Genomic DNA, 13,761 nt, shown 5'->3' on the forward strand with positions numbered 1-13,761 from the left:
CAGTGTTTAGAAATCCTAATCTAGGAAAGAATGAGGACCATCCACGTCGTACTGCACCTGTAGGTGACCGTACCCGGCATCTGCTGCAGCATATAAATGTTGACACACCGTCATTCTTTCCTACGTATCCTTGCTCATATCCTCTGTGGAGAATAAACCTTATAAATTTTACTTTTGACCTTACGACATACAATAAACAATCAACACTACCTATTATCTTCCAGCAAATCTTTCAGTGTATTCTCTCCAAGATGAAACCAGATGCGGTTGTATACACTGATGGATCGAAACAAAATGATACCGTTGGTTGTGCATTTGTTGTCAATGAAAGAACTTATATGTTTGGTCTACGCGGTATTACGAGTGTGTTTACCGCTGAACTATACGCTATAAATAAGGCTCTAAACATCATTAACCCTAAATATAGAAAAATTCTTATTTGCAGTGACTCGTGTAGTGCTCTCCAAGCCTTAAAAAACTTTTATTCCAAACATCCTATCGTCATTGAAATTTACAACTCAATCTCCGAGTTGAATAATCGTAACACAGAAGTAAGTTTTTGCTTTGTCCCTAGCCATGTAGGGATTCCAGGTAATGAACATGCAGATTCCGCTGCCAAAGATGCATGCAATCAACCTCCTTTAACCACCCGAGTTGCTACTTCTGATTTTACTAATTATGTAAAACAATCTTTAAGATCAAGGTGGCAAGGTGACTGGATGGCTACTGTAGATAATAAACTCCGGAAGATTAAAGATTCTGTGTTGCCATGTGACTCCTCATATTCAAAATCTCGGCGTGAAGAAGTAGTCCTCTGTCGGTTGCGGATAGGAGACACGAGTAGCTGATGACAAGAGGATAAGCACCCCTATCCGCATGATGCAACTGCCGCATGACTGTGCGCCACATACTCGTGGACTGCAAATGTTATGCGGCGTTGCGTTGTAAATTTATTATTTTAGTGCTTTTGTTACCCGAGAATGGGCCTTTACACCCATCTCGGACTTTATTAAATTGTTTCTGCTTTTCTTTTTTGTTTTTTTTTTTTATTATTAGTTTGATTGTTTTAAGTTTTACTTTTACCTACTAGTTTTAATTATTTTTATTTTATTTTATTTTTTTTCATTAAAAAAAATCTGGGCGATGATAACGTGAAGACGTTTTTCACCCTCGAAAAAAAAAAATTATACTAGTATTGGCTCATATACTAAAAGATGCAGTAGAAAAATCACTAACTTCAATGAAATAGGCAGAAATCACTGACATTTTAAACAAACAGTAATATAATCCATTTTTAGAAAGTAAATATTAATACAATAATAAAAGCGTGTTTAAATATTAAAAGAAAGAGTTTCGACACTTATTTCGAGTTCCAAAACTCTCCTCGATACCCTATCCTATATCTTTCAATTGAACTCTCGATAATCCGAACTTTTCGTTATCTGAACAGACACGAATTTTTATTAGTTCGGATCATCCACGGGCTTTTGTATACTGCACAGTCAAAAAATTACTGGGAACCCTGTTGCTCAAGTTGAATTTTTTTCAATTTGAGATGTTCCACTTTCACTAATGTTACATTTCTCTGTGCTTTGAACTACATGACTGCCATGAATCCACGATGAAGAGACATAATTCTTCTGTAGTAACGAGAAGTGTTTTTAAAGTACGATCTGTCTTAAATTTACCACTTATATATGTGATGTAAACAGACGGTGCTTGCATACCTCAATTACTTTAAACAATAGCCAGATATTAGCAACAATTTATTATTTTTGTTATTAGTTTTATATATATATATATATATAATGAGTGCTACAATTCAGATCCTGCCAAGTATTAAGTATGAGGTATAATATGATTTTTGACGGCAAAAAACAATTCTGCAGCAGAAATTCACAGGCAAATTTATGGCATATAAGGATAATGGATGGCATATCAGTCTTTTTTACTTGATATGAAAATAATGGAGATTATTTTTTTGAGCCAAATGGTGACAAGTAACAAGATTTGGGTCTCTCACACAACTGCAAAATTCAAACAGCGTTTTATGAAATGATGACAAAAATCTCCATAAAAACAGAAATTCAAAACAACCACTTCAAGACAAAAAATCATGTAGGAATCAACTTCTGGGATAAGATAGGGGTTTTGTTGGTTGGTTTTTTTTGCCAAGAGAAGAGACTATAAATACTTCCTTTTGTATTGATACTAAAAATACTGCATCTTGAATGTAAAACAGAAGGAGAGACATGCTCAATATTGCTTCATGACAATGCTCATCCACATGTTGCCAAGGAAACTCAAGTCTGAATGAACTCAAGTCTGGTTGGAATCAATTGGAACCACCCAGCTTATCCTGACTCGACACTGAGTGATTGTCACTTGTTTCTCTATCTCAAGTGATCCCTTGCTGGTCAGTGTTATGACGACAATGCTGATAAGAAAAATGCTCTACAATAGAGGTTATTTTCACTGGCACCACCATTCTTTGAAAACGCAATGAAAAAACTGATTACAAGATATGAAATGTGCCTTAATAATGGTGAAGATTATGCAGAAAACTGGAAAAGGTATGTTTTCCATGTAATAATAAAAATATCCTCTTTGAAGTTTTTAGTATTTTTTAATAACAAAACTGTACTTACTTTCCAGATATCAGACGTAACTAAATAATTTTAAATAAAATGTATGTACTTATTTTAAGTAGCTGTAGGTGTGAAACCCATTTAAAGTTATCAATGATGAAGATACTAAAATTGTATCTAAAATATTGTACTAAAATTGTATTGTAACGTGTAAAAAAATTCAAAACCTGACCAAAATTTAAACCCAAAATCTTCCATGAAATATTTCAAGAAACTTTTATCAATTTTTATCAAGAAACTTTAAAAATAAATAAAAACCCAAAAAGGGGCAAGTTTTGTCCTTTTTGTGTGATGTATGTGGTTAATTGAAACCCAACCACCAAAGAACACTATCTAGAGTCTAGAGTCTCTTATCCAGAGTCTAGTATTCAAATCTGTATAAAAGTAACTGTAGAGTTACTTTTATAGTGTAAGGTTCAAATTAACTACCCTAAAAAGTAAAAAGTGATGTTTTCAGTTCTGTAAATTTTGACTTTTTTAAATCAACACTTAATTAAGGGAAAATAGTTTTGCTTGATGTTCTTAGGAAACTAATTTATCAACAGTTGGCAAAAAAAGTATTTAATGACTTTCATCCACCCCTCTCTCTCTCATACACACACACACACACACACGCACACACACACACACACACACACACACACACACACACACACACACACACACACACACACACACACACACACACACACACACACACACACACACACACACACACACACACACACACACACGTGGAGAGAGAGTTTGTATAATCTATCATCGCTTCCTCACCTGCACTGCGCAGTAATTCTACAGGTATTCCGTCTATTCCAGGAGCCTTTCTGCCATTTAAATCTTTTAATGCTCTCTTAAATTCAGATCTCAGTATTGTTTCTCCCATTTCATCCTCGTCAACTTCCTCTTCTTCCTCTATAACACTATTTTCTAATTCATTTCCTCCGTATAACTCTTCAATATATTCCACCCATCTATCAACTTTACCTTTCGTATTACATATTGGTGTACCATCTTTGTTTAACACATTATTAGATGTTAATTTATATACCCCAAAATTTTCCTTAACTTTCCTGTATGCTCCGTCTATTTTACCAATGTTCATTTCTCTTTCCACTTCTGAACACTTTTCTTTAATCCACTCTTCTTTCGACAGTTTGCACTTCCTGTTTACAGCATTTCTTAATTGCCGATAGTTCCTTTTACTTTCTTCATCACTAGCATTCTTATATTTTCTACGTTCATCCATCAGCTGCAATATATCGTCTGAAACCCAAGGTTTTCTACCAGTTCCCTTTATTCCGCCTAAGTTTGCTTCTGCTGATTTAAGAATTTCTTTTTCTCATTCTCCCATTCTTCTTCTACATTTTTTACCTTATCTTTTTTACTCAGACCTCTTGCGATGTCCTCCTCAAAAATCATCTTTACCTCCTCTTCCTCAAGCTTCTCTAAATTCCATCGATTCATCTGACACCTTTTCTTCAGGTTTTTAAACCCCAATCTACATTTCATTATCACCAAATTACGGTCGCTATCAATGTCTGCTCCAGGGTAAGTTTTGCAGTCAACAAGTTGATTTCTTAATCTTTGCTTAACCATGATATAATCTATCTGATACCTTGCAGTATCGCCTGGCTTTTTCCAAGTGTATATTCTTCTATTGTGATTTTTAAATTGGGTGTTGGCAATTACTAAATTATACTTCGTGCAAAGCTCTATAAGTCGGTCCCCTCTTTCATTCCTTTTGCCCAGCCCTTATTCACCCACTATATTTCCTTCCTTGCCTTTTCCAATCTCCAACTTCTATTAAATTTTCATCTCCTTTTACGTGTTTAATTGCTTCATCAATCTCTTCGTATACACACTCTACCTCAACATCATCATGGGCGCTTGTAGGCATATAGACGTTAACAATTGTTGTCGGTTTAGGTTTTGATTTTATCCTTATTACAATGATATTATCGCTATGCGTTTTGAAATCCTCTACTCTCTTCCCTATCTTCTCGTTCATTATGAAACCTACTCCTGCCTGCCCATTATTTAAAGCTGAGTAAATTATTCTAATATCACCTGATCAAAAGTCACCTTCCTCTTCCCACCGAACCTCACTAATTCCTACTACATCCACATTTATCCTATCCATTTCCCTTTTTAAATTTTCTAGCCTACCAACCTTTTTTAAACTTCTAACATTTCACGTTCCGACTCGTAGAATGTTATTTTTTAATTTTCTGGGGACCCCTTCCTTAGTAGTCCCCACCTGGAGATCCGAACGGGGTGCTAGTTTACCTCCGGAATATTTTACCAAGGAAGGCATCATTGCTATATCAAAAAGCAGAGAGCCACATTTTCTTGGGAAAAAAAAGTGGCTGTGGTTTTCCATTGCTTTCAGCTGCGCAGTACTCAGAGGACTGAGTGATGTTGATATGGCCGTTTAAGTCATTCTGACTCACACCCCTAACAACTACTGAAAGAGCTGCTGCCCTCTTTCAGGAATCATTCCTTAGTCTGGCTCTCAACAGATACCTCTCCAATATGGTTGCACCTTCGGTCCAGCTACTCTGTATCCCTGAGCACTCAAGCCCCCTCACCAATGGCAAGATCTCATGATTCATAGAGGATTTATTTTCAGTCAGTATTTAAAATTGATACATTTTTTTCGTTTCTTGTTTGACATGTTTTGTTTAAGTTTCTTTAACATTAGGAGGGAAGGATTGGCTAGTTTTTTTTTTAATATTGTTTATATATATATATATTTTTATGATGACATATATAAATTAAATTACAAAGGTAAGGGATTGATTAAATAATTCTAGATTCTTGCCAGTTGTTGAATCTTGTTTCAAAAAGTAGGTATGTTTATTAACAATTGGTTGACAATTTATTACTGGAATACAGTTAAATTAATGTGTTACAAAGAAACTACTTTTATATTTATTTATAAAAAAAAAAGAACTTATATCCTATAGTTACAATATGAGGGTGAAATATTCTGTTTTGCAAATATGCTAAGTCTAACTAGGATTCAAACCCACAAACTTCCAGATGAATAGTTGAGAGAGATCTTACTATTGTTTTAAAAACGTTGATGGTATTTTAGATGTATTTTATAAAAAAATAATTTATTTTGATTTTTTAAATTTAATTGAGAGAATAACATGTTGGTAATGAAATGTGTCTATTAATGTGATTAATGTAGATTAACTGTCATTTGTCGGTTGTTAAGAAGTAAATAATCTTAATTTTAAAAGTTGTAATTTTTCTTTTATATTATGTTAATAAGGTAGTAAAAAATGTATGTCAGAAAACTTTAAATATCACTATTTAATGTCTATTCGTTACATGATGCGTAGAATAAATTATATATAAATAAATATTATTATCTATAAATAAATAATATATTTTAATCATAAAGATATTTAATTGTATTGATAATATACACAAATTTTGTTTTAAATAAATTAGAAAAGAAGTACATGCAGATGAAATAAGAAGAGCAGAAATTATTGCATTTTAGTAGCAGATGCTTTTTTAAAGTTTATCAGAAAAAATTAAAGTAATAAACTATTTTTTAATTGTTATTGTTAATGTCATTGTTAAATAACATAATAACATTGTTATTGTTTAATTGTTATTGTTAATTAGTGGTGATATTATATAATATAAAATGAATTTTATATTTTAATGCACGCTTATGTACTGTACTGTTCACAAATTATTTGTGCCCTAAAATTTAGATAGTGTGCAATTCATAATTAATGAAGTTAATTGTTCCTTCAGTGATTATATTATTTAAAATTAATTATGGTTCATTGAATTAATTATTAATTACCATAGTTAATTATTTTAATTTAACAAATTATTTATTATATTTTATTATATAAGTAATGGAGCTAGTCATGAATTTAATGTTTTGTATATATAATTTTAGTGTCAATAAATGATAATGATTTAACTGACTTTTTTTTATTGTTGTACAATTCTGATTATCTGATCTACATCTTAGTCTGTATAAAGCATTGAATATATATTACAGAATTATATTATTCATTTTTTTAAATTAATATCTTATTTATAAATATAATTTCTTTTCAGTAACATAAATAATAAACATGTATTTTTGTGTATTTTGAGAATAATGGTTTTTTCACTTAGTTCAGTAATCATGAAATGGGTTTATCACAAATGGCGTATTTAATTTTTCAACGAATTTATCACTTGCAATGGAATATGGCTTTCTTCACTTGTTTTGTGCATTAGTTCATCCTTCGCTAAAGGAGAACAGTTTATTTTTAATGAATTACCATTAATTTATAATAATAAATAATTACTCATATATTTTAATCTTTGAAAATCCGATAGATTAAACTTATCATAATAATTTCCAATTATAGATTATCCTGCATCTTTGGTTGGTATAGAATTCTATAACTACATTAAAATATATTCTTTTAATAATTTGTTATTCCAGATTGTTTTCTGTTTTGAAATTTTGAATTACATTAAAAAATGTACCTGTAAACTTTGCTGTCCAGTACTGGAATGATTTAATCTTTGAAATACCTTTAATTCTTAAAAGAATACATTCTTATAATTATACAAGTAAAGTATATTAATATAATATAAGCGTGTCCCAAAAAAAATCATCTGATTTGAATTATTTATATTTTGAAAACTATTCAATATAAAAACATAACATTATTAATTTTGTATTAAAGTTTTTCTACATAGAAAGTCATGGGTGCTCAACATACTCGGAATACATCCACACTAGTTGAATTCATCCCACACTTTTTTCCCGTTGGAATTGGGAAATTTGCCTAACCCAAATGCCCAGCAGCCCATACATACTGGGTGTGTGGGGTTCACCGTCTACTGCAGTGGTACCCACTAAAAACCACTCCCTCATGTGATGTGGTGTTGGAATTGCCATTAAAACATTACCTCAATATCATGTGCATCCACACACCTTACATTCATACCAAATACATCTCATTCACATGCTACTGTACACTGTATGCAACTCTTCTAATATATACAAACTTCACTTATTTACATTTTTTTTTTCACCCTACTCCCCTGGGCCAGACATACAATTAAGTAAAGCTGAGCCCAGGGTATATATATTTGTTCTTTTTTATTTTGTCCTTTTACTCTAAGGCAGCCAACCTGCCAACTGGCAGTAAATCTGGCACGGCAGTCTGGCCCCCCTGTTCAGATATTTGATCTTTATTTTGCCTGCCTCTAATCTCCAGGAGGGAGTAACAAGGCCCAACTATGTCACTCCTGGGACTTTTTTTGTCCTTCAGTTTGAAGATGGCTGCCGTCACCTCATCTTGTGTGAAGCGCTTTCTGTCACACTTGATGTATTCAGTAGCACCGTTATCTTTGCAAGAAAACAATCTAATCAGTGGGAGTCTCTCTATCTCCTCCATGAGGATGGGGAGCCGCCTACTAAATCGTTTCATAGCGATTTGATAGGCTCGTCCTCATGGATCTGAATTGAGCTTTCTGCAGAATTTTCTCCATTTATTTTTTTAGACTGCTTGATTTCATAATTTAGTAAGTGTCATGAAGCTACATATCTTTTTGCGCAGCCTCTTCATATGCATCTCCTCCTGCAACCCTTAACCGCTATTTTTGGCATCATAAACTCTGAAGATCACTTTGCATATGCACTATTTGCACAGTCCACAAATATACTGAGTAAGAGCATCAAATTTCTACCATCTCTGCTCTGTCTGGCAACATTTTCAACAACAGTTGCAACTTGCCTTCATGTCAGTCTTAAAAGGTTTCTCAATGGCTATCACACAAAACAATGGGTCTTCGATTTCTAACAGTGTGGCCAAGTGATTACTTGCCGTTTTGTCCTGCAGGACTGTCCAGTTACACTTGGAGCGCTCCCATCATCTGTCCATTATGGTTAAATCCAGAATTGAGATATGTCCCCTCGCCACACAGGTAGGTGTGTGGTCATTTAAGCAGTAAAGACAATTCACTGTCATGGGGTCTGAAAGAACCTTGCCGTGCAGTTTTTGTAAGGACTACTGGCGACAACAGCCTTACAATTCAAGTAACCCATCAGGATGATCTTCCTGGGCGTTTTGGCAATGACATCGTTGAGTCTACCCACAAATGCCTCAAACTCATGAAATTCACAGTTGGAAATTCAACAGATATGATTTATGTGAAATCAGATATTTTTGCAAAACGTGGATTTCCTAGATGGTGGTAGGGTACATGATATCCTAAAAAAAATTTATTTTTGGTCCTATTTGGTTCATATTCAGAATATATATTAGTTACATGAAACGAGATATTTTTGCTAAAATGGACCTCCTAGGTTGTGGTTGAGTCGTGATATTTCAAAAAAAATTATTTATGGTCCGATTTGGATCATATTTAGAATATATTTTTCTTACATGAAACGAGATTTTTTTGCGATGTCGTGGGATCGTGGTATTAAAAAAAAAAATTTATTTATGGTCAAATTTGGCTCATATTCAGAATATATCTTTGCTACGTGAAACGACATATTTTTGCAAAACATGGACCTCCTAGGTGGTGGTGGAGTCGTGATATTTCAAAAAAAATTTCTTTATGTCTGATTTAGTTGAATGTATTTCCTGAATGTATTTAATAATTTATTTAATATGTATATCATATCAAATATGTTAATCACAGAATATAATTAAAGTTAGAAGAGTAAGCCAGTCAAAAAGTAAAATAAATCTTTATTATCCTCAAATAACACAGTTACAATTAAACAAGACAGAAAACTCAGCCGATTATTTCAAGTACATAACCTACATCTTTATTTATAATTATAACATTCAAAACATAAGTTATTTTAAATCTAAATTTGATTCAATAAAAAATAAAAAGACATTTCAATCCTATTTTCTTCTGTATGCATCATCTTCAGTTTAATATTTTATTAAACTGTAATATTTTGTCTATATTTTAGTGTAAATATATATTATTCTGATTTGATTATAAGATAAAAAATTACGCTAAGCAAACCATGTTTTTCATGCTACTGAATTAAGAAGAATTTATATATATACACAGTATTCATGAAGTATAGTAACACTGAAATAAATTTCAACTCTTAAAATGAGATTCAGCAAATGGTTTACCTCAAAAAATCTATTTTTTGGTTAAAAACCTACCGCATCCCAAGGTCCCCTCTTCAAGGCCAACTCAAAAATCTTTAAAGGAAAGGCTAGAGTTGTGATACATTATTCTAATAGGTAACTCTAACTAAAATGGTGGTCATTTAATGTTTTTTCAGTTATGTACAAAAGTAACTCTTAAACAGTAACAGTGAAATAATAAAAAAAATAAAATTCAGCAAATGCTTCACCTCAAAGCGATCTAGCTTTCAATGCGAGTTGTTATTTGTTTCTACTGTGGGGGCTACCTTTGAAACTAGCTGAAAAATATCAGATGGCTGCTATTTTGATTAGGGTTGTTGTAATCTAAAGTTTTCATTAAACATTTTTGAGCTGCTCTACATGGAAGCTTTCTTTTCTGTTTAGCCTCTGGAACCACCACCATCCTCATCAGAGGATGAATGTAAATGAAGTGTCAGATCAACCATTCCTAAGATGTGTGGTTAATTGAAAACACTGGTATCCACAATCTAGTATTGAAATCCGTAAAAAAGTAACATGAAAGCTTGGGGTGGTTAATCCATCTCTTAAATCACTGGCATAAATTAGTGACTTTTTATATGATTTTTATTCTCAAATATTTTCTCTTTAATGCAGTGATCCTCCTAATTGTTACCTAATCACCAGCTGTACCTATTGACAACATGAACCCTATAAGTTGAACCTAAGTAACGTAAGTCACTGAGTTATAATTTTGATCTTTGTTATGTTTCCTTGAGCTGTATTTTAATATTTAATTAATTTGGTTAACTTTAAAAACTGTAAGATTTTTTATCTTTACAGTTTTACAACACATTAAATGAGGCAAAATTTTTATGAAAATAAACTTTCAATATGCAGAATAAGACAGAGACAGAGACAGCGACAGACAGACACAGAGAGAGAGAGACAGAGACAGAGATAGAGATAGAGAGAAAGTGACAGACAGAGAGAGAGAGAGAGACAGATAGAAAGTGTCAGTCAAAGAGAAAGAGACAGAGAGAGAGAGAAAGTGACAGACAGAGAGAAAGAGAGAGAGAGAGACAGATAGAAAGTGTCAGTCAAAGAGAAAGAGACAGAGCGAGAGAAAGAGACAAAGAGGGATAGAGACAGAGAGACAAAGAGAGAGAGAGAAAAACATAGAGAGAGACAGAGAGAAACACACACAGAAAGAGAGAGAGAGAGAGAGAGAGAGACAAAGAGAGACAGAGAAAAACACAGAGAGACAGGGAGAAAGACAGAGAGAGAGACAAAGAGAGAGAGTGATACAGTGAGAGAGACAGAAAGAGGGAGAACGAGAGAGAGAGAGACAGAGAGTGCGAAAGAGAGAGAAAGAGACAGACAGAGAGAGCGTGAGAGACAGAGAGAGAGTGAGAGATAGTGACATACAGAGAGAGAGACAAATAGAAAGTAACAGACAGAGCCAGAGAGAGAGAGAGACAGAGTAAGAGTGTAAGACAGACAGAAAGAGACAGACAGAGAATGTGAGAGGCACATATAGAGAGAGAGAGAGAGAGAGAGCGACAGAGACAGAGTAACAGTGTGAGACAGACAGAGAGAAAGTGAGAGGCACATAGAGAGAGAGAGAGAGAGAGAGAGTGAGAGACAGTGGTGGAGACAAAGAGAGGCGAAAAACAGAGACAGAGAGAGAGAGAAAGAGAAAGACAGAGAGATAGACAGTGACAAACAGAGAGAGAGAGACAAAGAGGGATACAGACAGACAGAGACAGCGACAGTGACACCGACACAGAGACAGGGACAGAGAGAGTGAGAGAACGAGAGAGAGAAAAACACAGATAAAGACAAAGAGTGAGAGAGAAAGAGAGATACAAAGAGAGAGAGAGAGAGACGGACAGAGAGAGAAAGAGAGAGAGAGGCAGAGACAGAGAGAGAGTGGGAGACAGATAGAAAGTGACAGAGAAAGAGAGTGACAAAGAGGGATAGAGACAGAGAGAGTGACAAAGAGGGATAGAGACAGAGAGAGAGAGAGAGAGAGAGAGGCGAAAAGACAGAGAGAGAGAGAGAGAGAGAGAGAGAGAGTGATTGGCAGAGAAAGAACAAGAGAGAGAAAAACACAGAGAGAGAAAGAGAAAGAGAGCAAGTAAGAGAGAGAGAGACAGAGACAGATAAAAACAGAGAGAGAGGCAGATAGAGAAAGGCAGAGAGTGAGAAAGACAGAGAGAGAGAGAGACAAAGAGAGATAGAGAGACAATGAGAGAGAGAGCGAGACAAGAGAGAGTTTGAGAGGCAGACAGAGAGAGAGAGAGAGAGAGAGAGAGAAGATAGACAGATAGAAAGTGAAAGAGAGAGAGAGAGACAGAGAGAAGGAAAGAGAAAGACAGAGACAGAGACAAAGAGAGAGAGAGACACACACACACACAGTGACAGAGAGTTAGAGAGACAGAGACAGATAAAGACAGAGATATAGGCAGAGAGAGAGAGACACAGTGACAGAGAGTTAGAGAGACAGAGACAGATAAAGACAGAGATATAGGCAGAGAGAGAGAGAGTCAGAGTAAGAGAGTGAGTCAGAGAGAGGAAGAGAGAGATAGAGAGTGACACAGTGACAGAGACAGATAAAGACAGAGATATAGGCAGAAAGAGAGAGAGAGTGAGATTCAGAGTAAGAGAGTGAGTCAAAGAGAGGAAGAGAGAGAGAGAAAGACAGAGAGACAGCGATAGAGAGAGAGAGAAGGAAAGAGAAAGACAGAGACAGCGACAGAGTCACAGACGGAGAGAGAGACAGAGATACAGAGTGAGCGAGAGAGATTGACAGAGCGAGTCAGAGAAAAACATAGAGACAAAGAGAAGAGAGAGAGAGAGAGAAAACGAGAGAGAGTGAGAGACAGTGATAGGGAGAGAGAGAGACAAAGAGTGAGATAGAGAGAGACACACACACAAAGAGAAGAGAGAGAGAGAGAATGAGAGAGAGTGAGAGACAGAGATAGGGAGAGAGAGAGACAAAGAGTGAGATAGAGAGAAAGACACACACAAAGAGAAGAGAGAGAGAGAGAACGAGAGAGAGTGAGAGACAGAGATAGGGAGAGAGAGCGACATAGAGAGAGAGAGAGAGAGAGAAAGAGACAACAACAGTGACAGAGAGAGACAGTGATAGTGAGACAGAGAAAGAGCGACACAGGGAAAGAGAGAGAGACAGACAGACAGAGTAAGAGTGTGAGAGAGAAAGAGACAGACAGAGAGAGAGTGAGAGACAGAGAGAAAGAGACAGACAGAGAGAGAGAGAGAGAGTGAGAGACAGACAGAGAGATTGTGAGAGGCACATATAGAGAGAGACTGGCATAGAGAGAGAGAGAGAGAGTGAGAGACAGAGATAGGGAGAGAGAGAGCGACATAGAGAGAGAGACAGTGGGAGACAGAGGTAGGGAGAGAGAGAGCGACAGAGAGAGAGAGAGAGAGAAAGAGACAACAACAGTGATAGTGAGACAGAGAAAGAGCGACAGAGGGAGAGAGAGACAGACAGATTAAGAGTGTGAGAGAGAAAGAGACACACAGAGAGAGAGTGAAAGACAGAGAGAAAGAGACAGACAGAGAGTGAGACACACACAACAAAAAGAGCGAGAGAGATAGAAAGTGGGATACAGGGATAGAGAGAGAGACAGAGTGAGACAGGTACAGAGACAGAAAGAGAGAAAGTGAGAGAGATGTAAATATCTTGTCAATTTTGTGGTCTCAACTATTATCTAATTTTAACAAAATTATAACTTTAATTATTAAAAAAATAATCTTTTAAAATATAAAATAACAGTGGTGTAATTTGAAATTAAACAGTGTTGCATTAAAAAGTATAACAAATACATATTTATCCTATTAAAAAACATCTTTATTATAATCTTCAATATTAACTATGTATTTTATAAATAAGAAATGGAATTTTTTTATTGTACAAAAATTAACACCCGATCATAATTTTAGTTCGGAAATTTTTCATTACACTAAAT

At 34.9% G+C, this 13,761-nt stretch overlaps 1 protein-coding gene across 1 annotated transcript in view; it reads right to left on the reverse strand.

Annotated features, from left to right (window-relative positions):
* LOC142331700 (uncharacterized) overlaps positions 1–13,761 on the reverse strand; it is a 30,259-nt gene that overhangs the window by 5,688 nt on the left and 10,810 nt on the right. The window lies entirely within an intron of this gene.

This window comes from Lycorma delicatula, chromosome 10, assembly GCF_047948215.1.
Source record: "Lycorma delicatula isolate Av1 chromosome 10, ASM4794821v1, whole genome shotgun sequence".
Lineage (NCBI taxonomy): Eukaryota > Metazoa > Arthropoda > Insecta > Hemiptera > Fulgoridae > Lycorma > Lycorma delicatula.